Source organism: Bombina bombina, chromosome 4, assembly GCF_027579735.1.
Source record: "Bombina bombina isolate aBomBom1 chromosome 4, aBomBom1.pri, whole genome shotgun sequence".
NCBI classification, from domain to species: Eukaryota; Metazoa; Chordata; class Amphibia; order Anura; family Bombinatoridae; genus Bombina; species Bombina bombina.
This window is the reverse complement of record NC_069502.1, coordinates 1106295032-1106321180: the sequence shown is the minus strand read 5'-3', so window position 1 is coordinate 1106321180 and position 26149 is coordinate 1106295032. Positions and strand designations below refer to the sequence as shown.

Sequence of the window (26149 nt, the reverse complement as noted above, 5' to 3'; positions counted from 1 at the left end):
GGTTCATAAAGCTCTTAACTACTGTACCCTAAAGTACACTAACACCCATAAACTACCTATGTACCCCTAAACCGAGGTCCCCCCACATCGCCGCCACTCGATTAAAATTTTTAACCCCTAATCTGCCGACCGCCACCTACGTTATACTTATGTACCCCTAATCTGCTGCCCCTAACCCCGCCGACCCCTATATTACATTTATTAACCCCTAACCTGCCCCCCACAACGTCGCCACCAGCTACTTAAAATAATTAACCCCTAATCTTCCGACCGCAAAGCGCCGCCACCTACGTTATCCCTATGTACCCCTAATCTGCTGCCCCTAACACCGCCGACCCCTATATTATATTTATTAACCCCTAATCTGCCCCCCTCAACGTCGCCGACACCTGCCTACACTTATTAACCCCTAATCTGCCGAGCGGACCTGAGCGCTACTATAATAAAGTTATTAACCCCTAACCCGCCTCACTAACCCTATAATAAATAGTATTAACCCCCTAATCTGCCCTCCCTAATATCGCCGACACCTAACTTCAATTATTAACCCCTAATCTGACGACCGGAGCTCACCGCTATTCTAATAAATGTATTAACCCCTAAAGCTAAGTCTAACCCTAACACTAACACCCCCCTAACTTAAATATAATTTACATCTAACGAAATAAATTAACTCTTATTAAATAAATGATTCCTATTTAAAGCTAAATACTTACCTGTAAAATAAATCCTAATATAGCTACAATATAAATTATAATTATATTATAGCTATTTTAGGATTAATATTTATTTTACAGGCAACTTTGTAATTATTTTAACCAGGTACAATAGCTATTAAATAGTTAAGAACTATTTAATAGTTACCTAGTTAAAATAATAACAAATTTACCTGTAAAATAAATCCTAACCTAAGATATAATTAAACCTAACACTACCCTATCAATAAAATAATTAAATAAACTACCTACAATTACCTACAATTAACCTAACACTACACTATCAATAAATTAATTAAACACAATTCCTACAAATAAATACAATTAAATAAACTAGCTAAAGTACAAAAAATAAAAAAGAACTAAGTTACAAAAAATAAAAAAATATTTACAAACATAAGAAAAATATTACAACAATTTTAAACTAATTACACCTACTCTAAGCCCCCTAATAAAACAACAAAGCCCCCCAAAATAAAAAATTCCCTACCCTATTCTAAATTAAAAAAGTTACAAGCTCTTTTACCTTACCAGCCCTGAACAGGGCCCTTTGCGGGGCATGCCCCAAGAATTTCAGCTCTTTTGCCTGTAAAAGAATAAATACAATACCCCCCCCCAACATTACAACCCACCACCCACATACCCCTAATCTAACCCAAACCCCCCTTAAATAAACCTAACACTAAGCCCCTGAAGATCTTCCTACCTTGTCTTCACCATCCAGGTTCACCGATCCTTCCTGAAGAGCTCCTCCGATGTCCTGATCCAAGCCCAAGCGGGGGGCTGAAGAGGTCCATGATCCGGTCAAAGTCTTCATCCAAGCGGGGCAGAAGAGGATCTTCCATCCGATTGAAGTCATCATCCAGGCGGCATCTTCTATCGTCTTCCATCCGGAGCGAAGCGGCAGGATCCTGAAGACCTCCAGCGCGGAACATCCATCCGGACCGACGACTGAACGACGAATGACTGTTCCTTTAAGGGACGTCATCCAAGATGGCGTCCCTCGAATTCCGATTGGCTGATAGGATTCTATCAGCCAATCGGAATTAAGGTATGAATTTTCTGATTGGCTGATGGAATCAGCCAATCAGAATCAAGTTCAATCCGATTGGCTGATCCAATCAGCCAATCAGATTGAGCTCGCATTCTATTGGCTGTTCCGATCAGCCAATAGAATGCGAGCTCAATCTGATTGGCTGATTGGATCAGCCAATCGGATTGAACTAGATTCTGATTGGCTGATTCCATCAGCCAATCAGAAAATTCCTACCTTAATTCCGATTGGCTGATAGAATCCTATCAGCCAATCGGAATTCGAGGGACGCCATCTTGGATGACGTCCCTTAAAGGAACAGTCATTCGTCGTTCAGTCGTCGGTCCGGATGGATGTTCCGCGCTGGAGGTCTTCAGGATCCTGCCGCTTCGCTCCGGATGGAAGACCATAGAAGATGCCGCCTGGATGATGACTTCAATCGGATGGAAGATCCTCTTCTGCCCCGCTTAGATGAAGACTTTGACCGGATCATGGACCTCTTCAGCCCCCCGCTTGGGCTTGGATCAGGACATCGGAGGAGCTCTTCAGGACGGATCGGTGAACCTGGATGGTGAAGACAAGGTAGGAAGATCTTCAGGGGCTTAGTGTTAGGTTTATTTAAGGGGGGTTTGGGTTAGATTAGGGGTATGTGGGTGGTGGGTTGTAATGTTGGGGGGGGGGGGTATTGTATGTTTTTTTTACAGGCAAAAGAGCTGATTTTCTTGGGGCATGCCCCGCAAAGGGCCCTGTTCAGGGCTGGTAAGGTAAAAGAGCTTGTAACTTTTTTAATTTAGAATAGGGTAGGGAATTTTTTATTTTGGGGGTGTTTGTTATTTTATTAGGGGGCTTAGAGTAGGTGTAATTAGTTTAAAATTGTTGTAATATTTTTCTTATGTTTGTAAATATTTTTTTATTTTTTGTAACTTAGTTCTTTTTTATTTTTTGTACTTTAGCTAGTTTATTTAATTGTATTTATTTGTAGGAATTGTGTTTAATTAATTTATTGATAGTGTAGTGTTAGGTTAATTGTAGGTAATTGTAGGTAGTTTATTTAATTATTTTATTGATAGGGTAGTGTTAGGTTTAATTATATCTTAGGTTAGGATTTATTTTACAGGTAAATTTGTTATTATTTTAACTAGGTAACTATTAAATAGTTCTTAACTATTTAATAGCTATTGTACCTGGTTAAAATAATTACAAAGTTGCCTGTAAAATAAATATTAATCCTAAAATAGCTATAATATAATTATAATTTATATTGTAGCTATATTAGGGTTTATTTTACAGGTAAGTATTTAGCTTTAAATAGGAATAAGTTATTTAATAAGAGTTAATTTATTTCGTTAGATGTAAATTATATTTAAGTTAGGGGGGTGTTAGGGTTAGACTTAGCTTTAGGGGTTAATACATTTATTAGAATAGCGGTGAGGTCCGCTCGGCAGATTAGGGGTTAATAATTGAAGGTAGGTGTCGGCGATGTTAGGGAGGGCAGATTAGGGGTTAATACTATTTATGATAGGGTTAGTGAGGCGGGTTAGGGGTTAATAACTTTATTATAGTAGCGGTGCGGTCCGCTCGGCAGATTAGGGGTTAATAAGTGTAGGCAGGTGTCGGCGACGTTGAGGGGGGCAGATTAGGGGTTAATAAATATAATATAGGGGTCGGCGATGTTAGGGCAGCAGATTAGGGGTACATAGGGATAACGTAGGTTGCGGCGGTTTACGGAGCGGCAGATTAGGGGTTAAAAAAAAATATGCAGGGGTCAGCGATAGCGGGGGCGGCAGAATAGGGGTTAATAAGTGTAAGGTTAGGGGTGTTTAGACTCGGGGTACATGTTAGAGTGTTAGGTGCAGACGTAGGAAGTGTTTCCCCATAGGAAACAATGGGGCTGCGTTAGGAGCTGAACGCTGCTTTTTTGCAGGTGTTAGGTTTTTTTTCAGCTCAAACAGCCCCATTGTTTCCTATGGGAGAATCGTGCACGAGCACGTTTTTGAGGCTGGCCGCGTCCGTAAGCAACTCTGGTATCGAGAGTTGCATTTGCGGAAAAAATGCTCTACGCTCCTTTTTTGGAGCCTAACGCAGCATTTGTTTGAACTCTCGATACCAGAGTTAAATTTATGGTGCGGCCAGAAAAAAGCCCGCGGAGCGTTAACAGCCCTTTTACCGCCAAACTCCAAATCTAGGCCTTAGTTTTTAAGGTAGGCATAACAATGTGCTGCAGTCCCTTTGGCAATCAAGAGGTTAAACAAACACATATTCAGAAAGATAGTGATATGGCTGTAATTTTTACCTTGCAAATGCTCAGATAAGCAAAGAAATATATGATGCTATTTATTATTTAAAGGGACATGAAACCCCCCAAAAAATCTTTCATGATTCAGATAGAGAATACAATTTTAAACAACTGTCCAATTAACTTCTATTATTTATTTTGCTTCCTTCTCTTGTTATCCTTTGCTGAAATATTTATCTAGACAAGCTCAGGAGCAGCACATAACCTAGATTCTAGCTGTTGATTGGTGGCTGCATATATATGTTGATTGTGATTGGCTCACACATGTGTTCAGTTAGAAACCATTAGTGCATTGCTGGCCCTTCAACAAATTATACCAAGAGAATGAAACAAATTAGATAATAGAAGTAAAGTAGAAAGTTGTTTAAAATTATATTCTCTATCTGAATCATTAAATAAAAAAATTGGGTTTCATGTCCCTTTAAAACAAGGTTTTAAATAATTACATCAGACTGCAGTGGTTTCCAAAATTATTTTTTCTATTGTATTAATTAGGGATAAAAAGGGATTAAATAAAACTAAAGGTATTATAATAGCCTGACAAAATATAAATGAGGTCACAATCATTTATAAGAGAGAGATTGAGATACATTTGAATACAATCAGAAGCTGGTGTTCATTAGCGCATACATTAGCCCTGCCAATAGATATTTTATCTTTGTCCTTAGAGATACAGAGCTGTTATTCTATCTATGGAACACTTTCAATGAGTCTATCTACTAGTGTGCAATGCAACTGAATTGTGTCTGTGTTATAAACGTTCAATTCACATGCACCACTGTTACATTATTTATAATAATACATTCTACACTGTGATTACTGATATGTAGATTACTAGCAAAGTTAAATTAGTTTAAGCAAATCTTGCAAAGTGCAAATATATAATTTATATCCAGGTATAATTCAAGCTAATAATGCTAAAGTGTGCATAATTTCTATACACATTAAATGACACTAAGGGGTACATTTATTAATGTGCGAGCGGACATTATACGATGTAGCGTATCATGTCCGCCGCACATCGATAAATGCCGACAGCATACGCTGTCAGCATTTATCATTGAACAAGCAGTTCTTGTGAACTGCTGGTGCAATGCCGCCCCTGCATATTTGCGGCCAATCGGCCGCTAGCAGAGGGTGTCAATCAATTGGATCGGGTTGATTTTTTGTCCGTGGCCTCAGAGCAGGCCGACAAGTTATAGAGCAGCGGTCTTTATGGAGCTTGATAAATCGGCCCCTAAAACTGATGATCTTTTGCAAGTTGTAGTTTAGTTATAAAGTATAGCAAAACCTTTCACAGTTCTGAATCATGTTTTTTACATGGTCATAGAGTGTCATCTGCCTGTGCCTTTTTGATATAACTTCCTCTGTCATTGAAATCTTACACTTACAACTTACTTCCTGCTGTGCTGTTCGCATGTATGTAATGTGTTGTGGTGCATATATAATGTGTTTTACCATCATTGTGGTCAGTAAGAGCCTTAAAGGAACATTGAACCAAATTTGTTCTTTCATTATTCAGATAGAGATCATAATTTTAAACAACATTCAAATTTACTTCTATTATTTAATTTGCTTCATTCTTTAGATATCCTTTGTTGAAGAAAAATCAAAACACATGGATTAGCCAATAACACGAGACATCTATGTGCAGCCACCAATCAGCAGCTTCTGAGCCTATCTAGATATGCTTTTCATCAAAGGATATCAAGAGAATGAAGCAAATTAGATAATAGAAGTAATTTAGAAAGTTGTTTAAAATAACATACGCTTTCTAAATCATGAAAGAACATTTTTGGATTTTATGTCTCTTTAATATATGGTGTGAACTTAAATTTTCAAGCCCACATAAAAAAAGTATGAGCATTATTACAAAAAAATGCAAAAAAATTTCATGAAGGTAGTGAGCGTCCACAAGCCATTACTCCTGGGAATTGTTTTTAATTTTATTTTCGTATAGAATAACTTTATTATGGGCTTTTAATTATATCTATGGTTCTGGAGCTGTCGATGACATATAGACAAAAAACCCAAACAAACATATTTTATAATATATTATTTTCTAGTCTGCTAGTCTATAACTGGCTGGTAGATTGTTTTTAGCATCTTTGTGTTTAATGTCTTTTTTTTTTTTTGATGACAAAAACAAATTGATACAAATGAACAGATTGTAGTGATCCCATCATTACATTATACAGAAGGAAAAGTACATAACTAATAATACAAACAATTGACACAATAATCCGCTATGAAAGAAAAAACGTGTTCATAATTGAAGTCCACTCTGTACTGGAAGCAAAGGAGATGTCCGTCTTTGTGATGAGGTTTCTGAGTGGCAATGAGTCCTGTACCTGTCAAGGAGAATCGGAGGGGAGAGGGAAGGATAGATCAAGGGTAGATTATAGGGATAGTGGGTGGGATTTAGGAGTTAGTATTGGAGATAAGGATGAGAGGGGAGGGGGGAGGAGTTATATGCTAATGGTTTGCCCACCCAATCTTATGTGTTTTTAAGCGAGGTCAATGAGTGGTTATAATTTGATGGGTAGAATATTTATGGTGGGAGATGGTTTTGGAGTTCTTGTTTACTAAATTCCCAATACAATTTGATATCCAGATATATATCTATATATATATATTTTAATTTTTTTTTGGGACAATTCACCCAAAAATTGCTCCCCTTTAAATTGTTCCCAATGATTCATTTTACCTGCTGGAGTGTTTTAATTTGTTTACAAGTAGCTCCGTTACCCCTATTTTGGCATTTGAAATAGCTGATTTAGTCTGTGGTATCCCAACCTATACTAAAAGTTTCTTTACTGGAGTATATTCTATTGAATAGCCTAAGTAACCACAGCCAGCAGAAGAGATTACACTCTCAGTGGGGGGCATGATAGTTAAGTAATAAAATTATAATTTTCCATTGTTCTCTCTAAGTATTGAGCTTTGGTTTTCTTGACAAATTTAAGATAAGGAAGAAAGTGTGTGTACACAAATGGATAACATAATGAGATCTGATATTACCTGAAGCTCAACCCATTGCAATAGGCTGTGGTTTAAAAGCACAAAACCAGCTACTTCATATACACAAATAAACCGAAAAATGCAATTTCTCATAAATGTTATACTCTGCAGCTGGTATAACAAGTCATTGGAAATACATTCATATAAAAACAATTTTACAGTGTACTGTCCCTTTAAGCTTGTAATAATGGTATGCTTCTAATGTTAAGATTTCCTCCATTAGCACAAACCACATCGAAATTGTAGGAACTGTGGCCGTGCGATCGAAGTTCTATTTGCATCGAGAGAGAACTGGACACGTGCCGAACGTAAGCTTATGAAATATTGTGTAGTGGCACAATTACACCTAGTAGGGAGTTCGTCACAGGCCTGCCACAGGTTTTGCAGGGACCGGTCCCTAGCCTCCTCCTGTTTTATTATCGTTATACTCCACATACACAGATCCTCTGCTGTCACGCGTACAGCACTGGATTGGCTATGTACTGGAAGCAGTTTCTATCTACGGATGGTAAATCCAGTAGTGTAGGTATGTAGTTTATATTTATGTGGGCACTCCCTAGCCTATACGCTGTTGTACATTATATCCAGGGGACTGTTGTGGCAGGCATTATTTGTTATATTTTATGTATGGGATTTTGAGCTGCAGGAACCTTATATTTTTTCACCCTATGATTTAATTTTTTTTAGCATCAGGTTTTTTTGACCACGTTATTTAGGTTTTCACGTGCCTTATTCTTATTTAGTGTGTATCAGATTTGTTGCACGCATTGTTTATTTAGTGTGTGTCGGTTTGATTGCATACCTCATGTTTAATGTGCGTCGTCTTTTGTTTGCGTAAATATAGTTTTTTGTTTAGTGTGTTGCTCAGATGTGTGCATGAGCAGTTAGGACACCCCAGTTTGTGCTGTGAACATTTAGTAGATTATCTCGGTATTTCCTCTGTGCTATCTTGCTATGTTAGGTTAGCGCACATTGCTTTATGGGTGCATACGCTCTTTTATTATGGAGGGGGCACTTTTTTTCTAGAGCTGCATTACTGAGGTGTAAGGTTCTATGGCAGTGGTATTCAAAGTGTGAGGGTTTGCTCCCCACAGATGCAGTGTCACTTTGCACCATCCTATGGAAACCAGAAGCAGCAGCTCACTGGCAAAAAATAGAACGTTTTTTAAGAGCTGACCATGACAGTTGCCATGTAGTGGTGGAATAAGACAAAGGGCAGGATGAAGGTGGAAGAAAGGCCCTGAGTCCGAAATCGCTCAGAGACTGCTTTGCGTTTGTTGTCTTGTCAGCAGGTGGAGGCCCAATGACTAAGACTTTGAAAACCCTTGTTCTATGCTTATGTTTTTACTTGCCCTAATTAGGAATTTAATGTGGATCCGTTGATAGCATTTGTCTACCACATTGTTGTATTGTTATATTGTATTTTTTGTGGTTTTCAGACTAGGAGGCCCATTTATCAAGCTCCGAATGGAGCTTGAGGGCCCGTGTTTCTGGCGAGTCTTCAGACTCACCAGAAATAGCAGTTATGAAGCAGCGGTCTAAAGACCGCTGCTTAATAACCCTGTCCGCTTGCTCTGAGCAGGCGGGCAGACATCGCCGGAATTCAACCTGATCGAGTACGATCGGGTTGATTGACACCTCCCTGCTGGCGGCGAGTCTGCAGGGGGCGGCGTTGCACCAGCAGCTCTTGTGAGCTGCTGGTGCAATGCTGAATACGGAGAGCGTATTGGTCTCCGCATTCAGCGATGTCTGTCAGACCTGATCCGCACTGTCGGATCAGGTCCGACAGACATTTGATAAATAGGCCTCTAGGTCTGTATTTTTTATGATGGAACACACTGGTTCTGTCCCCACTACTTTAAATGTTAGTTCCTTAACGCAAGATCCACTGTAAACTTTCCTAATAATATTAAGTGTATTTTGCAAGGTTATTGATTGTTATTATGCTCAGCTTTGCAATTCTTGTATAGATCATTGAATGCATTCTAATCGGACTAATGCTGCTTTTGCTTCTAAAGGTACCTGTCCTCTCTCTGTTCTATACAGGGGAGTTCTTCAGTTTTTGTTCCAGGATTTAAGGATTTTGTACGCTCCACTGTGTCTGAATGTTGGCAGCTCTGCCTACTCCAAGTAAGCGTAAAAGGTCAGTTTCTGATAATCCCTCATTTAGCTTATCTGATTTAAAGAGACAATCTGCTCCAAAATTGTTATTGTTTAAAAACATAGATAACACCTTTACTACCCATTCCCCAGATTTGTACAACCCGCATTGCTATATTAATATACTTTATAAACTTTAAACCTCAAAATTTCTGCCTGTTTCTAAGCAACTGCATGCTGCCTCTTATCTCATGCATTTTTATATTTTGTCACCGCAAGACACTGTTAGTTCATGTGGGACATATTGATAACATTGTGCTCACCCCATGGAGTTATTCATGAGTCAGCACTAATTGGCTAAAGTTAAAGTCTGTAAATAGCTCTGAGATAAGGGGGCAATCTGCAGAGGCTTAGATACAACGTATTTTTACAAGGTAAAAAGTATATAAATATAACTGTGTTGGATGTACAAAACAGGGAATAGGTAATAAAGGGATTATCTGTCTTTTTAAACAAAAAAACATTTTGGAGTAGACTGTCCCTTTGAATAGATTTTAGTCTGTTAAGCTGCATGTTTCAGAACTTGGTTTGTCTGATTTGTATTCAGAAGGTGAGGTATTTTTAGTTGATCAGGAGTCTATGGTTCCTGAGGTTAAGTCTGTTTTTTTTTAAACATACAGCTAAGTTACCAGTGTTTTTTTCCAGTTCCTGATGCTTTCTGTGTAATATTTGCTTAATAGTGGTGTAGTCTGGTATCCCCTTTTATATTTAAAAGGATGTTTTCTTTTTTGACATAAGACATTTGGGTAACTATCTCTAAGGTAGATGGGGCTATTTCTTCTTTGGCTCATTGTACTACTATTCCTCTTCAGAATAGTACTTCTTTTTATGTCCCTATGGATAGGGAGTTAGAATCTTTTCATTTGACGGCTTTTCAGCAAACAGGGTTCCTTTTCAAGCCAGCAATTAGTATTGCTAGTGTTGCCACAGCCTCTACTCTTTGGGTTGATAGCTTATCTGAGCAGTTTTCTGATAAATCTGCTGGTATAGAGTTTTTGGACTCAGCTAAGAATTTTTTTTTATGTATTGTTCTTTATTAGGTTTTCAACATTACAAGAAGGAATAGTACATATAAATTTTGTTACATTACAAAGCACATGAAAATAAAGAAGAAAAATAATAACGGTATAAGGTTTCTCCTAATTGTTAGCAGTTCTTGTGGAGGATAATATTCATTCCTTAACTACATCAGATCCAGTATTTTAAGAGAGATAAAGAACTTATATTCAAGAGAGGGGAGAGTAAGAAGGGAGGGGGAAAAAGAAAGAGGGTGGAGAGGAAAGGGGGGTGAGTGGGGGATCAGTTAAGACACTTAAAGGGACAGTCAACACGAAAATTGTTATTGTTTAAAAAGATAGATCATGGGGCATATCTATCAAGCTCCATATGGAGCTTGAAGCCCTGTGTTTCTGGCGAGCCTTCAGGCTCGCCAGAGCGGTCTAAAGACTGCTGCTCCATAACCTGTCCGCCTGCTCTGAGGAGGCGGACAGACATTTGCGGGAAATAAACCCGATCGAATACGATCAGGTTGATTGACATCCCAGTGCGGCAAATCTGCAGGGGGCGGCGTTGCACCAGCAGTTCGCAAGAGCTGCTGGTGCAATGCTGAATGCGGAGAGCGTATTGCTCTCCGCATTCAGCGAGGTCTGTCGGACATGATCCGCAATGTCGGATCATGTCCGACAGGCCTTTCATAAATAGGCCCCCATGTCTTTACTACCCATTCCCCAGCTTTGCACAACCAACATGGTTATATTAACATACTTTATAACCTTTAAACCTCTAAATTTCTGTCTGTTTCTAAGTTCCTAAAGAAAACCTTATGATCACATGCTTTTGTATTTGCTTTTCACAACAGGGGAAGCTAGTTCATGTGAGCCATATAGATAACATTGTGCTGATGCCCGTGGATTCTAATAACACAGCACTAATTGGCTAAAATGCAAGTCAATAGATAATACATTTAAAGTAATGTGATCTGGAGGCAGTAAGAAGTTGCTTAATCACAGAGGTAGAAAGTGTATTAATATAACCGTGTTTTCTTCTGTTATGTGATCAGTCCACGGGTCATCATTACTTCTGGGATATTATCTGCTCCCCTACAGGAAGTGCAAGAGGATTCACCCAGCAGAGTTGCTATATAGCTCCTCCCCTCTACGTCACCCCCAGTCATTCTCTTGCACCCAAAGACTAGATAGGAGGTGTGAGAGGACTATGGTGATTATACTTAGTTTTTATAACTTCAATCAAAAGTTTGTTATTTTACAATAGCACCGGAGCGTGTTATTACTTCTCTGGCAGAGTTTGAAGAAGAATCTACCAGAGTTTTTCTTATGATTTTAACCGGAGTAGTTAAGATCATATTGCTGTTTCTCGGCCATCTGAGGGAGGTAAAAGCTTCAGATCAGGGGACAGCGGGCAGTTGAATCTGCATTGAGGTATGTAGCAGTTTTTATTTTCTGAATGGAATTGATGAGAAAATCCTGCCATACCGTTATAATGACATGTATGTATACTCTACACTTCAGTATTCTGGGGATGGTATTTCACCGGAATTACTCTGTAAAAGTACATTAAACCTTTTAATAGGTATTTAATTCATGTTAAACGTTTTTGCTGGAATGTAGAATCGTTTGCATTTCTGAGGTACTGAGTGAATAAATATTTGGGCATTATTTTTCCACTTGGCAGTTTGCTTGTTTTGATTCTGACAGTTTCGTTTCTCTCTCACTGCTGTGTGTGAGGGGGAGGGGCCGTTTTTGGCGCTCTTTGCTACGCATCAAAAATTTCCAGTCAGTTACTCTTGTATTTTCTGCATGATCCGGTTCATCTCTAACAGAACTCAGGGGTCTTCAAACTTCTTTGAAGGGAGGTAGATTCTCTCAGCAGAGCTGTGAGACTTATGTAGTGACTGTTTTTTAAAACGTTGCTCTGTGATTTTTATGTTTAAAATTTAATTAGTGTTACTTTACTAATGGGAACAAACCTTTGCTAACAAGTTGTGTTGTTTTTAAAGAGTGATGCTATAACTGTTTTTCAGTTCATTATTTCAACTGTCATTTAATCGTTTAGTGCTTCTTTGAGGCACAGTACGTTTTTTGTTAAATAAGATTGTAACCAAGTTGCATGTTTATTGCTAGTGTGTTAAAACATGTCTGATTCAGAGGAAGATACCTGTGTCATTTGTTCCAATGCCAAGGTGGAGCCCAATAGAAATTTATGTACTAACTGTATTGATGCTACTTTAAATAAAAGCCAATCTGTACAAATTGAACAAATTTCACCAAACAGCGAGGGGAGAGTTATGCCGTCTAACTCGCCTCACGTGTCAGTACCTGCGTCTCCCGCCCGGGAGGTGCGTGATATTATGGCGCCTAGTACATCTGGGCAGCCATTACAGATAACATTACAAGATATGGCTACTGTTATGACTGAAGTTTTGGCTAAGTTACCAGAACTAAGAGGCAAGCGTGATCACTCTGGGGTGAGAACAGAGTGCGCTGATAATTCTAGGGCCATGTCTGATACTGCGTCACAGCTTGCAGAGCATGAGGACGGAGAGCTTCATTCTGTAGGTGACGGTTCTGATCCAAGCAGATTGGATTCAGATATTTCAAATTTTAAATTTAAATTGGAAAACCTCCGTGTATTACTAGGGGAGGTCTTAGCGGCTCTTAACGATTGTAACACTGTTGCAATACCAGAGAAAATGTGTAGGTTGGATAAATACTTTGCGGTACCGGCGAGTACTGACGTTTTTCCTATACCTAAGAGATTAACTGAAATTGTTACTAAGGAGTGGGATAGACCCGGTGTGCCGTTCTCACCCCCTCCAATATTTAGAAAGATGTTTCCAATAGACGCCACCACACGAGACTTATGGCAAACGGTCCCTAAGGTGGAGGGAGCAGTTTCTACTTTAGCTAAGCGCACCACTATCCCGGTGGAGGATAGCTGTGCTTTTTCAGATCCTATGGATAAAAAATTAGAGGGTTACCTTAAGAAGATGTTTGTTCAACAAGGTTTTATTTTGCAACCCCTTGCATGCATCGCGCCGATTACGGCTGCGGCAGCATTTTGGATTGAGTCTCTGGAAGAGAACCTTAGTTCCGCTACGCTGGACGACATTACGGACAGGCTTAGAGTCCTTAAACTAGCTAATTCATTCATTTCGGAGGCCGTAGTACATTTAACCAAACTTACGGCTAAGAATTCAGGATTCGCCATTCAGGCACGTAGGGCGCTGTGGCTAAAATCCTGGTCGGCTGATGTAACTTCTAAGTCCAAATTACTTAATATACCTTTCAAGGGGCAAACTTTATTTGGGCCCGGTTTGAAAGAAATTATCGCTGACATTACAGGAGGTAAGGGCCACGCCCTACCTCAAGACAAAGCCAAAGCTAAGGCTAGACAGTCTAATTTTCGTCCCTTTCGGAATTTCAAAGCAGGTGCAGCATCAACTTCCACTGCACCAAAACAGGAAGGAGCTGTTGCTCGTTACAGACAAGGCTGGAAACCTAACCAGTCCTGGAATAAGGGCAAGCAGGCCAGAAAACCTGCTGCTGCCCCTAAGACAGCATGAACCGAGGGCCCCCGATCCGGGACCGGATCTAGTGGGGGGCAGACTCTCTCGCTTCGCCCAGGCTTGGGCAAGAGATGTCCAGGATCCCTGGGCGCTAGAGATCATATCTCAGGGATACCTTCTAGACTTCAAATTATCTCCCCCAAGAGGGAGATTTCATCTGTCAAGGTTGTCAACAAACCAAATAAAGAAAGACGCGTTTCTACGCTGTGTACAAGATCTATTATTAATGGGAGTGATCCATCCGGTTCCGCGGTCGGAACAAGGACAAGGGTTTTACTCAAACCTGTTTGTGGTTCCCAAAAAAGAGGGAACTTTCAGGCCAATCTTGGATTTAAAGATCCTAAACAAATTCCTAAGAGTTCCATCGTTCAAAATGGAAACTATTCGGACAATCTTACCCATGATCCAAAAGGGTCAGTACATGACCACAGTGGATTTAAAGGATGCTTACCTTCACATACCGATTCACAAAGATCATTACCGGTATCTAAGGTTTGCCTTCTTAGACAGGCATTACCAGTTTGTAGCCCTTCCATTCGGATTGGCTACGGCTCCAAGAATCTTCACAAAGGTTCTGGGTGCCCTTCTAGCGGTTCTGAGACCGCGAGGAATTTCGGTAGCTCCGTACCTAGACGACATTCTGATACAAGCTTCAAGCTTTCAAACTGCCAAGTCTCATACAGAGTTAGTTCTGGCATTTCTAAGGTCGCATGGATGGAAAGTGAACGAAAAGAAGAGTTCTCTCTTGCCTCTCACAAGAGTTCCATTCTTGGGGACTCTTATAGATTCTGTAGAAATGAAGATTTATCTGACAGAAGACAGATTAACAAAGCTTCTAAATGTATGCCGTGTCCTTCATTCCATTCAACTCCCGTCAGTAGCTCAATGCATGGAGGTGATCGGCTTAATGGTAGCAGCAATGGACATAGTACCCTTTGCACGCCTACATCTCAGACCGCTGCAATTGTGCATGCTGAGTCAGTGGAATGGGGATTATTCAGATTTGTCCCCCACTCTGAATCTGGATCAAGAGACCAGAAACTCTCTTCTATGGTGGCTTTCTCGGCCACATCTGTCCAGGGGGATGCCGTTCAGCAGGCCGGACTGGACAATCGTAACAACAGACGCCAGCCTTCTAGGTTGGGGCGCTGTCTGGAATTCTCTGAAGGCTCAGGGACAATGGAGTCAGGAGGAAAGTCTCCTGCCAATAAACATTCTGGAATTGAGAGCAGTTCTCAATGCCCTTCTAGCTTGGCCCCAGTTAAAGACTCGGGGGTTCATCAGGTTTCAGTCGGACAACATCACGACTGTAGCTTACATCAACCATCAGGGAGGGACAAGAAGCTCCCTAGCAATGATAGAAGTATCAAAGATAATTCGCTGGGCAGAGTCTCACTCTTGCCACCTGTCAGCAATCCACATCCCGGGAGTGGAGAACTGGGAGGCGGATTTCTTGAGTCGCCAGACTCTTCATCCGGGGGAGTGGGAACTTCATCCGGAGGTCTTTGCCCAAATACTTCGACGTTGGGGCAAACCGGAGATAGATCTCATGGCGTCTCGCCAGAACGCCAAACTTCCTCGCTACGGATCCAGATCCAGGGATCCGGGAGCGGTTCTGATAGATGCTTTGACAGCACCTTGGAACTTCAGGATGGCTTATGTGTTTCCACCCTTCCCGCTGCTTCCTCGATTGATTGCCAAAATCAAACAGGAGAGAGCATCAGTGATTCTAATAGCGCCTGCATGGCCGCGCAGGACTTGGTATGCAGATCTAGTGGACATGTCATCCTGTCCGCCTTGGTCTCTACCTCTAAGACAGGACCTTCTGATTCAGGGTCCATTCAAACATCAAAGTCTAACTTCTCTGAAGCTGACTGCTTGGAAATTGAACGCTTGATTTTATCAAAACGTGGTTTTTCTGAGTCGGTTATTGATACCCTGATACAGGCTAGGAAGCCTGTTACCAGAAAGATTTACCATAAAATATGGCGTAAATACCTATACTGGTGTGAATCCAAAGATTACTCCTGGAGTAAGGTTAGGATTCCTAGGATATTGTCTTTTCTACAAGAAGGTTTAGAAAAGGGTTTATCGGCTAGCTCATTAAAGGGACAGATCTCAGCTCTGTCCATCTTGTTACACAGGCGTCTGTCAGAAAATTCAGACATCCAGGCCTTTTGTCAGGCTTTAGCTAGGATCAAGCCTGTGTTTAAAACTGTTGCTCCGCCATGGAGTTTAAACTTAGTTCTTAACGTTTTACAGGGTGTTCCGTTTGAACCCCTTCATTCCATTGATATAAAATTGTTATCTTGGAAAGTTCTATTTTTAATGGCTATTTCCTCGGCTCGAAGAGTCTCTGAGTTATCAGCCCTACATTGTGATTCTCCTTATCTGATCTTTCACTCAGACAAGGTAGTTCTGCGTACTAAACCTGGGTTCTTACCTAAGGTTGTTTCTAACAGGAATATCAATCAAGAGATTGTTGTTCCATCCTTGTGTCCAAATCCTTCTTCAAAGAAGGAACGTCTTCTACACAATCTGGATGTAGTTCGTGCCCTCAAGTTCTACTTGCAGGCAACTAAAGATTTTCGCCAAACTTCTTCCCTGTTTGTCGTTTACTCTGGACAGAGGAGAGGTCAAAAAGCTTCTGCTACCTCTCTCTCTTTTTGGCTTCGTAGCATAATACGTTTAGCCTATGAGACTGCTGGACAGCAGCCTCCTGAAAGAATTACAGCTCATTCCACTAGAGCTGTGGCTTCCACTTGGGCCTTTAAGAATGAGGCCTCTGTTGAACAGATTTGCAAGGCTGCAACTTGGTCTTCGCTTCATACTTTTTCCAAATTTTACAAATTTGACACTTTTGCTTCTTCGGAGGCTATTTTTGGGAGAAAGGTTCTTCAGGCAGTGGTTCCTTCTGTATAATGAGCCTGCCTATCCCTCCCGTCATCCGTGTACTTTTGCTTTGGTATTGGTATCCCAGAAGTAATGATGACCCGTGGACTGATCACACATAACAGAAGAAAACATAATTTATGCTTACCTGATAAATTCCTTTCTTCTGTTGTGTGATCAGTCCACGGCCCGCCCTGTTTTTTAAGGCAGGTAAATATTTTTTAAATTATAATTCAGTCACCACTACACCCTTAGCTTCTCCTTTCTCGTTGGTCTTTGGTCGAATGACTGGAGGTGACGTAGAGGGGAGGAGCTATATAGCAACTCTGCTGGGTGAATCCTCTTGCACTTCCTGTAGGGGAGCAGATAATATCCCAGAAGTAATGATGACCCGTGGACTGATCACACAACAGAAGAAAGGAATTTATCAGGTAAGCATAAATTATGTTTTCTGTGCAAAACAGGGGAATGGGCAATAAAGGCCTTACATTGGGTGTTCAAAAGAATCACCCCCTTGAAAATAATCAATTTTTTTGCTTTGCAGCCTGAAATAAAGACAGACACAGTTTTTGTTTATCCAGTTGTAATAACTCAGTGCAACTTATAACATCCAAATGAAAGATATAACACCAATATGTCAGGCAAAAATAAAGACAATTCAAAAACAGAATCACTGAGTTGGAAAAAGGATCACCCCCTTGTGTCAGTATTTTGTTAAACCACCTTTTGCTTTAATTACAGCCTTTAGTCTGTTAGGATATGTCTCTACTAACTTTGCACATCTTCTTTGCAGAACTTCCAGTTCTGTTACATTTGATGGTGGCCATTTGTGGACTGCAGTCTTCAAGTCATGCCAAAGATATTCAATGGGGTTTAAGTCTGGGTTCTGACTAGGCCAAGCAAGGACATTCAAATTTTTCGCCTTTAATCACTGTGTGGTCATTTTTGCTGTGTGCTTTGGGTCATCGTCATTTTGGAAGGTAAACCTTCTTCCCATTGACAACTTCCTGGCAGAGGGCAGCAGATTTTCCTCAAGAATTTGACGGTATTTTGCCCCATTCATTATTACTTCTATCCTGACAAGTGCTCTATTGCCTGCTGTAGAGAAACACCCCCATAACAGGATATTACCACCTCCATGCTTTACTGTAGATATTTGGATTGGGAGCTGTATTGGATTTCCTCCAGACATATCTTTTGTTGTTGAGGCCAAATAATTAAATTTTAGTCTCATCTGACCATAACACCTTTTTCCATGTGGCCTCAGAATCTCCTAAGTGTGTTATGGCAAAGCTCAAGAGTGGTCGTGACTGCATGTGGCCTTTCTTGAGGAGTGGCTTTTTTCTTGCAACCCTCCCATACAAGCCATATTTGTGGAGAATTTGTGATATTGTTGTCACATGCACACAACCACTCTTTGTCATAAATGCCTGCAACTGCTTCAGAGTTGCTGTGAGCCTCTTGGTAGCCTCTCTAACAAATTTCCTCCTGGCTCTTTCATCCAGTTTGGAGCAACGTCCTCATCCAGAGAGGGTAACTGTGTTGTACCAGATACCTTCCACTTCTTAATAATAGACTTCACTGTGCTTCTAGGCATTGATAAAGCCTTTGATATTTTCTTGTATCCATCTCCTGACTTGGCCCTGTCCACAACATTATCCCGGAGTTCTTTTGACAGTGCCCTGCCACCCATAGTTGATTGTTTGCTTCAGTTTCACTACCAGGGACTGAGATGTTCCAGGAAAGCTCTTTTCATGCTGAGCTAATCAATATGCCCACAGCTGATCACAGTTGAAGGAAAAATGGCTTTGTGTGTGCCATTGAGAAGGTGATTAGCTACACCTGATTGAGTTTACAAGTAATTTTAGGAGGGGGTGATCCTTTTTCCATCTCAGTGATTCTGTTTTTTAATTGTCTTTATTTTTGCCTGACATGTTGGTGTTATATCTTTCACTTGGATGTTATAAGTGTAATTACAACTGGATAAAAAAAAGTGTCTGTCTTTATTTCAGGCTGCAAAGCAACAAAATGTGATTATTTTCAAGAGTGTGTGTGGGGGGGGGGGTGATTCTTTTCAATACCCATCTTTTTAAACAATAAACATTATTGAGTTGACTGTCCCTTTACAGACAGCTAATGCTTTCATTTGTGACACTGTTTTTAACATTATTAAGATTAATGCCAAAATTATAACATTAGCAGTCCTAACCAGGAGAAAGTGGCAATCCGTTGTGGTCCACTGGTTAACAAAGACACCTAGCAACCAGAAGGTTGAGTTTTAATCCAGCTAAGGTTGCTGATTTCTTATAAGACATGATTTCTCAGTCTTGGGTTTTTGTCTTTTTTTTTTTTTTTTAGAATAAATTTGTTTGGGAGCTATTTTTTCTACTGTGTCTGGAGTTAAAATAATTTTTCTCTCTCAGGACTAGAAGTCTAAAGGTTAGATCAGGACTTCTAATCATTTTTGTTCCTTTTGTCAATCTAGGAACCTAAAATCCTCCTCTTACATTTAGAAACAAGGGTTTTTCTGTTTTTCTTGGTAGCCATATTCAAATTGGAGCAAGCCATATTCAAATTGGAACAAGCCCCCTCCCCTTTTGTCTGAGCAATCCTGTAAAGGCAAGATTCTTTTTTTTTCAGTCATTCTTAGATCTGGAATCTTTGAGGTTTATAGTCTCAGTTCCAAGGTTGGAACAAGACCAGGACTTTTTATTTCATCCTCTTCATTGTTCCCAAGAAGCTTGGGACTTACAGGCCAGTTCTGAATTTTAAAACTTTAATCAGTTTCTCTTCTTTTAAAATTGAGTTAATTTGGACTATTGTTGCCTTTTATTCTACAAGGGCAGTGTATGTCTATAATAGATTTGATTAATACTTTACTTTAGTTCCCTATCACAGAGATCTTTATTAGTTTCTTAGTTTTGTGTTCCTGGACAAGCTCTTTCTATTTGTTGATCTTTCTTTTGGTTTGACTACTGTTCACAGGATTGTTTCCTAAAGTTTTAGGAACGCTCTTGTCTGTAATTAGAGCTTGGGGTTCTTTACCTGGATGATACCTTGGTATAGGCTCCATTTGGCAGTAGATTATACTAACAGACTCTTCTTGTTTCTTCAAGAGCATGCTTGGAGCATCAATTCTTCAAAGAGTTATCTTTCTCCTCCTACCAGAATTATATTCTTAGGTGTCATTATATGAGAAAGAAGATAATTTTAGCTTGTTCTAAGCTTCAGTTCCTTCTCCATCCATAGTTCTTTGCATGGAGGTATTAGGTCTGATGATTGCAACATCAGATGCTATTCCATTTGCTGAAGCTTTTTCAGATTAGTGTGCTTTGTCTGGAAAGCAGGGATTATTCTTAGCTTTCTCAGAAAATCCTTCTGGATTTCTGAGCAAAACTATTCCTGTTTTTTGTGGATTATTCATTATGGCATATTTTTGTTTGTCCAAATTATACTGTTTTTTAAACATATGCAAGTACTTCAGGTTTGGGTGCAGTCTGGGGGTTTCGGAGAGCACAGGGAGTTTGGTCTCCTCGAGTGGCGAGGGTAACCATATATGTTTCAGAACTCCATGCAATCTTCAGGGCTCTTCAGAGTTGGCCTGTTTTGAAAAAGAGATTTATCTGAGTTTCCAATCAGGCAATTCCACAGTGGTGGCTTTATTCTATCATCAAGAGGGAACTTGAAGTCTCCTGTTGATGAGGGAGCTATCCTGAATTTTGTTCTGGGCAGATACTTATTTAATGCAGTTCATATTCCAGAGTGAGCAATTGGGAAGCAGTCTTTTCAGTCGCTAGGAGTGCGCTCTTCATTTGAAAGTTTTTTTTTATCAGATTGTGGATTGATGGGGCTTTCCAGCATTAGATATGGTAGATTTTTCTACAAGCTCTCCAGATATTTTGAGAGGTCCAGGGATCCTAAGGCAGAGTTTGTGGTTGCTATAGTAGCTCTTTGGATGTTTTTTCTGGAGTACATCTTTCCACCTTTTGTTCTATTTCCAAGAGTGATAGCCAGGATCAAGCATGAAGTATAAACCTTCTGTCTCAAGGGCTGTTTTTTTCATCAGGTTCTCAATTTCTCAGCTTGTTGGTTTGGAATGAAATGCTTAGTTTCCTTTTTATGATGATGAGAGTCCATAGGGAACCTTATCATGTGGGATATATTTCCCACCACTGGGAGGACAAAAATCCACACAAGAGCTTTAATCCCTCCTCCTATCCAGCACTACTAAGTTTTATTCATGGCCTTCCAGGAGTGAACTTGAAGTTAGAGGTGTTCCAGCTATTTGTTTATAGATTATTTTGTGGGAGCTCAGACCAATGCTTTGAAAGTTTTTTTTTTATCAGATTGTGGATTGATGGGGCTTTCCAGCATTAGATATGGTAGATTTTTCTACAAGCTCTCCAGATATTTTGAGAGGTCCAGGGATCCTAAGGCAGAGTTTGTGGTTGCTATAGTAGCTCTTTGGATGTTTTTTCTGGAGTACATCTTTCCACCTTTTGTTCTATTTCCAAGAGTGATAGCCAGGATCAAGCATGAAGTATAAACCTTCTGTCTCAAGGGCTGTTTTTTTCATCAGGTTCTCAATTTCTCAGCTTGTTGGTTTGGAATGAAATGCTTAGTTTCCTTTTTATGATGATGAGAGTCCATAGGGAACCTTATCATGTGGGATATATTTCCCACCACTGGGAGGACAAAAATCCACACAAGAGCTTTAATCCCTCCTCCTATCCAGCACTACTAAGTTTTATTCATGGCCTTCCAGGAGTGAACTTGAAGTTAGAGGTGTTCCAGCTATTTGTTTATAGATTATTTTGTGGGAGCTCAGACCAATGTGAGACCTATTACCCCTGGGAAGTATCATTCAAGAAGAATCAAGCAAAGGACCGCAAGCACTTTGAATGATACAGACGCAAAGGAATAATGAGTTGTGTGCACAGTATCTCCCTATGGGATTTCAGCTATTACTACCGTCAGGTGTCACAGGAACATATACCTTAGCCTCCACCTGTGGGATTAAAGGTATTTCCTCTCAGATACTCTGCTAGTACCTGTATAGCACTGGATGGGCTCTCTGCAGACATCTGACTGATAAGCTTAGTGGAGGGGTGCTTCTGTCAGTCATTCCCAGCACTCACATAGCCCACAGGCTATAAGTAGGTACTTTTTTTTACTGTTAAGAACCTTACTCTCATTTACTGATCTTTATGGGAGTACCTAGACCCCTCACACCTCCCCAGCAGTACTTATTGGCACTTTTGGGAAATTAGGGGTCTGGCCCTTTAAGTAACAGCTGACTGCTCACTGCAGTCATCGGTCCTCACCTGACCACAGAAGCTGGGGTGGGCAGGGGAAAGGGATTCCTACTTTGAGGGTATTCTTTCAATTTTATTCACTTTTATTTATTTATTTTGACTTTATTTTGCATTTTTGAACCTTCTTAGCCTCTGGAAATTCTACTGGCAGTAGCTCTGCCCCTTTCCTTTGGCATTCTTTCTGCTGCTCACAGGCTGACTCAGGTCAAAATGTTGTCTCTTTCTACCTGCTATCAGGGGTTTTGGACTCTCCTGACTTTCTGATTGTTATTTGGAGGGTAAGTGCTAATACAAGAGCTGCCGGAGAGGTGGGTTAGCATAGCATTACCTTTTTTGCTACAAGAGGGTTCTTTCTTTAGTCTCTCATTGACCTATTTGTACTTTTGTGTCTGAGATGCATTTGAGACTGGCTTTTGTAATGTGTTTATTTTAACACTTGATATTCTCACATTCAATTGTTATATCCGAACAGTTTGTGATTTATGGAGTCCATGTCTGTCCCTCCTGTAATTATGTTAGAATCACTAGTGGTCAGATCTCGTGATTATTTCCCCTTCAATGTTTTTGTGTACTTAGCAAAACTGTTCCAGTATGTCAGGTTAACCAGCTATGCAATAGTTGTGTACCCCACATTGTGCATGCAAATCAGCAGCAAGCAATTATCCCTGCTAAGGGCATCTGCCCTTCTCCAGTGTATATTGCACAAGGAGCAACTACCGATTTTACCCCTGAATTTAAAAGCAATCTGCACAAAGCAATGGCAGAATATTTGGCGATTATCCTCAAACCATGTAAGAGCAAACTGAAGTCCAGGGATTTGTCTGCATCTTTTGATGTAAATATGCAGGTACCTTCTCCTCAAGTTCAGATTCTGGAGATCCTGCAAAGATAAGTGTTTCAGGTTCCTGATTTGGTGTTAGATTACATTGCCAAGGACTGTAAGAAACCGGGCAGATTTAAAAAGATGTATTCAATTCCAGAACAAAATTATGGTAGCGGCCTCAGATGCAGTTCTGTTTGCCTGCTTTCACTTACATCTTCTTCAGCTGTCTATGCTCAAGCACTAGACAAGGTCTTATCTACTGTTGGATCAGCAGATTGTTCTGAATTATTAAGTCATACAGAGGCCTATTTATCATAGGTCTTGCGGACCTGATCCGACAGTGCGGATCAGGTCCGCAAGACCTCGCTGAATGCGGAGAGCAATACGCTCTCCGTATTCAGCATTGCACCAGCAGCTCTTGTAAGCTGCTGGTGCAACGCCGCCCCCTGCAGACTCGCGGCCAATTGGCCGCCAGCAGGGCGGTGTCAATCAACTCGATTGGGTTGAATTGCGTATTCGATTGGGTTGAATTGCGGCATTGTCTGTCCGCCTGCTCAGAGCAGGCGGACAGGTTATGGAGCAGCAGTCTTTAGACCGCTGCTTCATAACTGCTGTTTCTGGCGAGTCTGAAGACTCGCCAGAAACACGGCCCTTCAAGCTCCATTCGGAACTTGATAAATGGGCCTCACAGTCTGTATTATGGTGGATGGAAAGTCCTTCTTTGACTTTGGGGGAACCCGCAGTGCTCTTGCAATGCAGTAAATTTTTCAGATTCTGTTCAGGGCAGAAAAGAAAATGTGTTCCCTATCAGCTATTCACATTCCAGGAAAAAAGAATTTGGAGGCGGATTATCTCAGCCATCTGTTCACCCAGGAGAGTGGTCTTTCCATCAGAAGATCTTTGATCAACAAGTTGCCAAGTGGGGTCTTCAAGGCATAGATCTAATAGCTTCTCAATGAACCACAAACTTTCAGTGTACTGTGCCAGGTCCAGTGATCCAAAGACTCAAATGATAGACACCTTAGTGTGTCCTTGGAACCTTCGTCCAGCTTATCTATTTCCTCCATTTGTTTTTCTTCCAAGAATTATTGCCTGAATCAAACAAGAGTCTGTATCAGTAATACTTATAGTTTGAGCATTGCCCAGCAGAACATGATATGCGGATCTGGTTCAGATATCCACTTCTCCTCTATGGCTTCTTTTTTAGAGACAAGATATCTTGTCTCAAGGGCCTCTTTTCCACCCAGATCTCAAATCTCTAAGCTTAACGGTGTGAAGGTTGAACAACTAATCCTGAAACATAGAGGCTTTTCAGATTCTGTTATTGACACTCTGTTACAAGATAGGAAGCCTGTAACCCAAAAGATTTAGCACAAGATTTGGAAGGTATACTTTGAATGGTGTTCTTCCAGAGGTTTTTCTTGTCATTACTTTAGGATTCCTGGAATTCTTCAGTTCCTTCAGGACAGTCTTGACAAAAAATTGTATGCTAGTTTCTTAAAGTGATGGTAAATTTAACAACGTTGTTTATCGGCAATCAATCTAACTACAAAAATTACTATGAGTTTCATTCATCAAAATTTTTTAAAACAAACTTACTAAACAAAATGTGCGCTCCAATAAGTGCCTTTATCACGTGTTTCTCATGGTCCAATCACAATTGTGGCATTTTGGCATGTTTGCTTTAGGGGAAAAAAATATGTTTTGGGCGTGCGTTATCAACGGTTGTTCTGATCATTCAAGCAACACATGCGCATATGTATCTCCCATTGCTATTGTATGTAATTGCGTGAGTCTGTTCCACATCAGCAGAGTGTCATGCATACGCAGAGAGTGGGTAGGACCGCTCTCTACCGCACTGTGAAAAACTCAAGGAAGGACACGGGGGGGGGGGGGGGAGCTAACAAATGCCGGAATTAAAAAGTAAGAATAAAATTATGTAAATATATAGGTGTAATTAAAAAAAAAAATAGCGACTATGGGTGATCATCTATATTTAAGGAAAGCGATAAGCCTACTTCATAAAATTCATAAACTTTATTTGATCCACAAAATAAAAACGGAGGTGTCAGCAAGCCAACATGCATACAAAGGGCGCAGCACAACCGGCTTACGTGTTTCGGCCTGTAGCCGTAATCATAGCCTGTAGTGTGACATTTAGTACTCATTTAAAAAGGTAACAACCCCATATGATTGGTTAAGAAACAACATTAAATAGTCACGGCCCTCATAATGTAAGCAAATAGTATTTAATTAAGATGTGTAAACATGACTTCCGGTGGGCGGCTCATCAAGATGGCCACTGCTTCACACTGCTCTGTAAACGACAACTGCTCTTAAAATAATTGTGGAAAAGTCATCCAGACCTCCCTTGGCAATAAATGTGCCTGGGAACCTTACTGGGTCAGGAAGCTCCAACTCCTGGCCGCTGAAAAGGCATAAAACGAATCCGGCTTTTTGGCATGCTTACTCTGACACCAAACAAGATGGAGCGCACTATTCTATTGAAGTTTTTACACCCGTGTTTGATTCCCTGGCAGCTGCTATGGAGGAGCTTCTCCGGGAGGCGCGTGCACTTCACACGACTGATCATCCAAATTCTTCCCCTGCCAGCTTGCTAGTGCCTCTGCAGATCTCATCAGTCGAGATGTATACAGAGGGGGCCTCTCTGACATCGGCCATTTTGGAGCACGGCATGGCAACTCCAGTGAAGGATTGATGCCCTATCACTGCCCTAGCACAGACAAGCTGCCGGGTCACACTGAAAGCCTGGATAAATAGCGAAAGCAAAATGAAACACCCTGCTCACGACCGACCATGGATCTGGAGTCTTATCACGCAGTGTGAGTATGGAATCTGAGGCTCCGCAAGCTCCGTCACATATTCTCTTCGGCTTTATATCTATATAGCCAGCATCTCACTGTGTCTCAATACTACAGCTGAACACCACTTCAGAAATGAGGCCAGATACATACTACCAGATGGATTTGATCCACCGAAAACAGGAGTGGGATGATAGTGTGTGGCAGGAGGGTCACATAACTCAGATTGGTGCACCTCTATTTGTACAACACGGCACTCTCAATTCTACTTTGTGTGTAAATTAGTTAGACAGTTTATACAGTTGTTTTTATTTGTTTAACCTCAATATCTGGTGACCCTATAGCAATCTGACATTAGGAACTTCCTCTGTAACTGCCGTAGACACATTGTCTGAGATCGCAGCTCTGTTGCCCATATGCAGTTAACAACTATGTAAATATAAATCGGAAGGGCAACCTTAGACCTTTACTGCAATGTCTCAGCCC

The 26149-nt window shown here is 40.6% G+C and overlaps 1 protein-coding gene across 2 annotated transcripts in view; it reads left to right on the top strand.

Moving 5' to 3' along the window:
• The window catches only part of TRERF1 (transcriptional regulating factor 1), a 508752-nt gene that overhangs the window by 397301 nt on the left and 85302 nt on the right, over positions 1–26149 (top strand). The window lies entirely within an intron of this gene.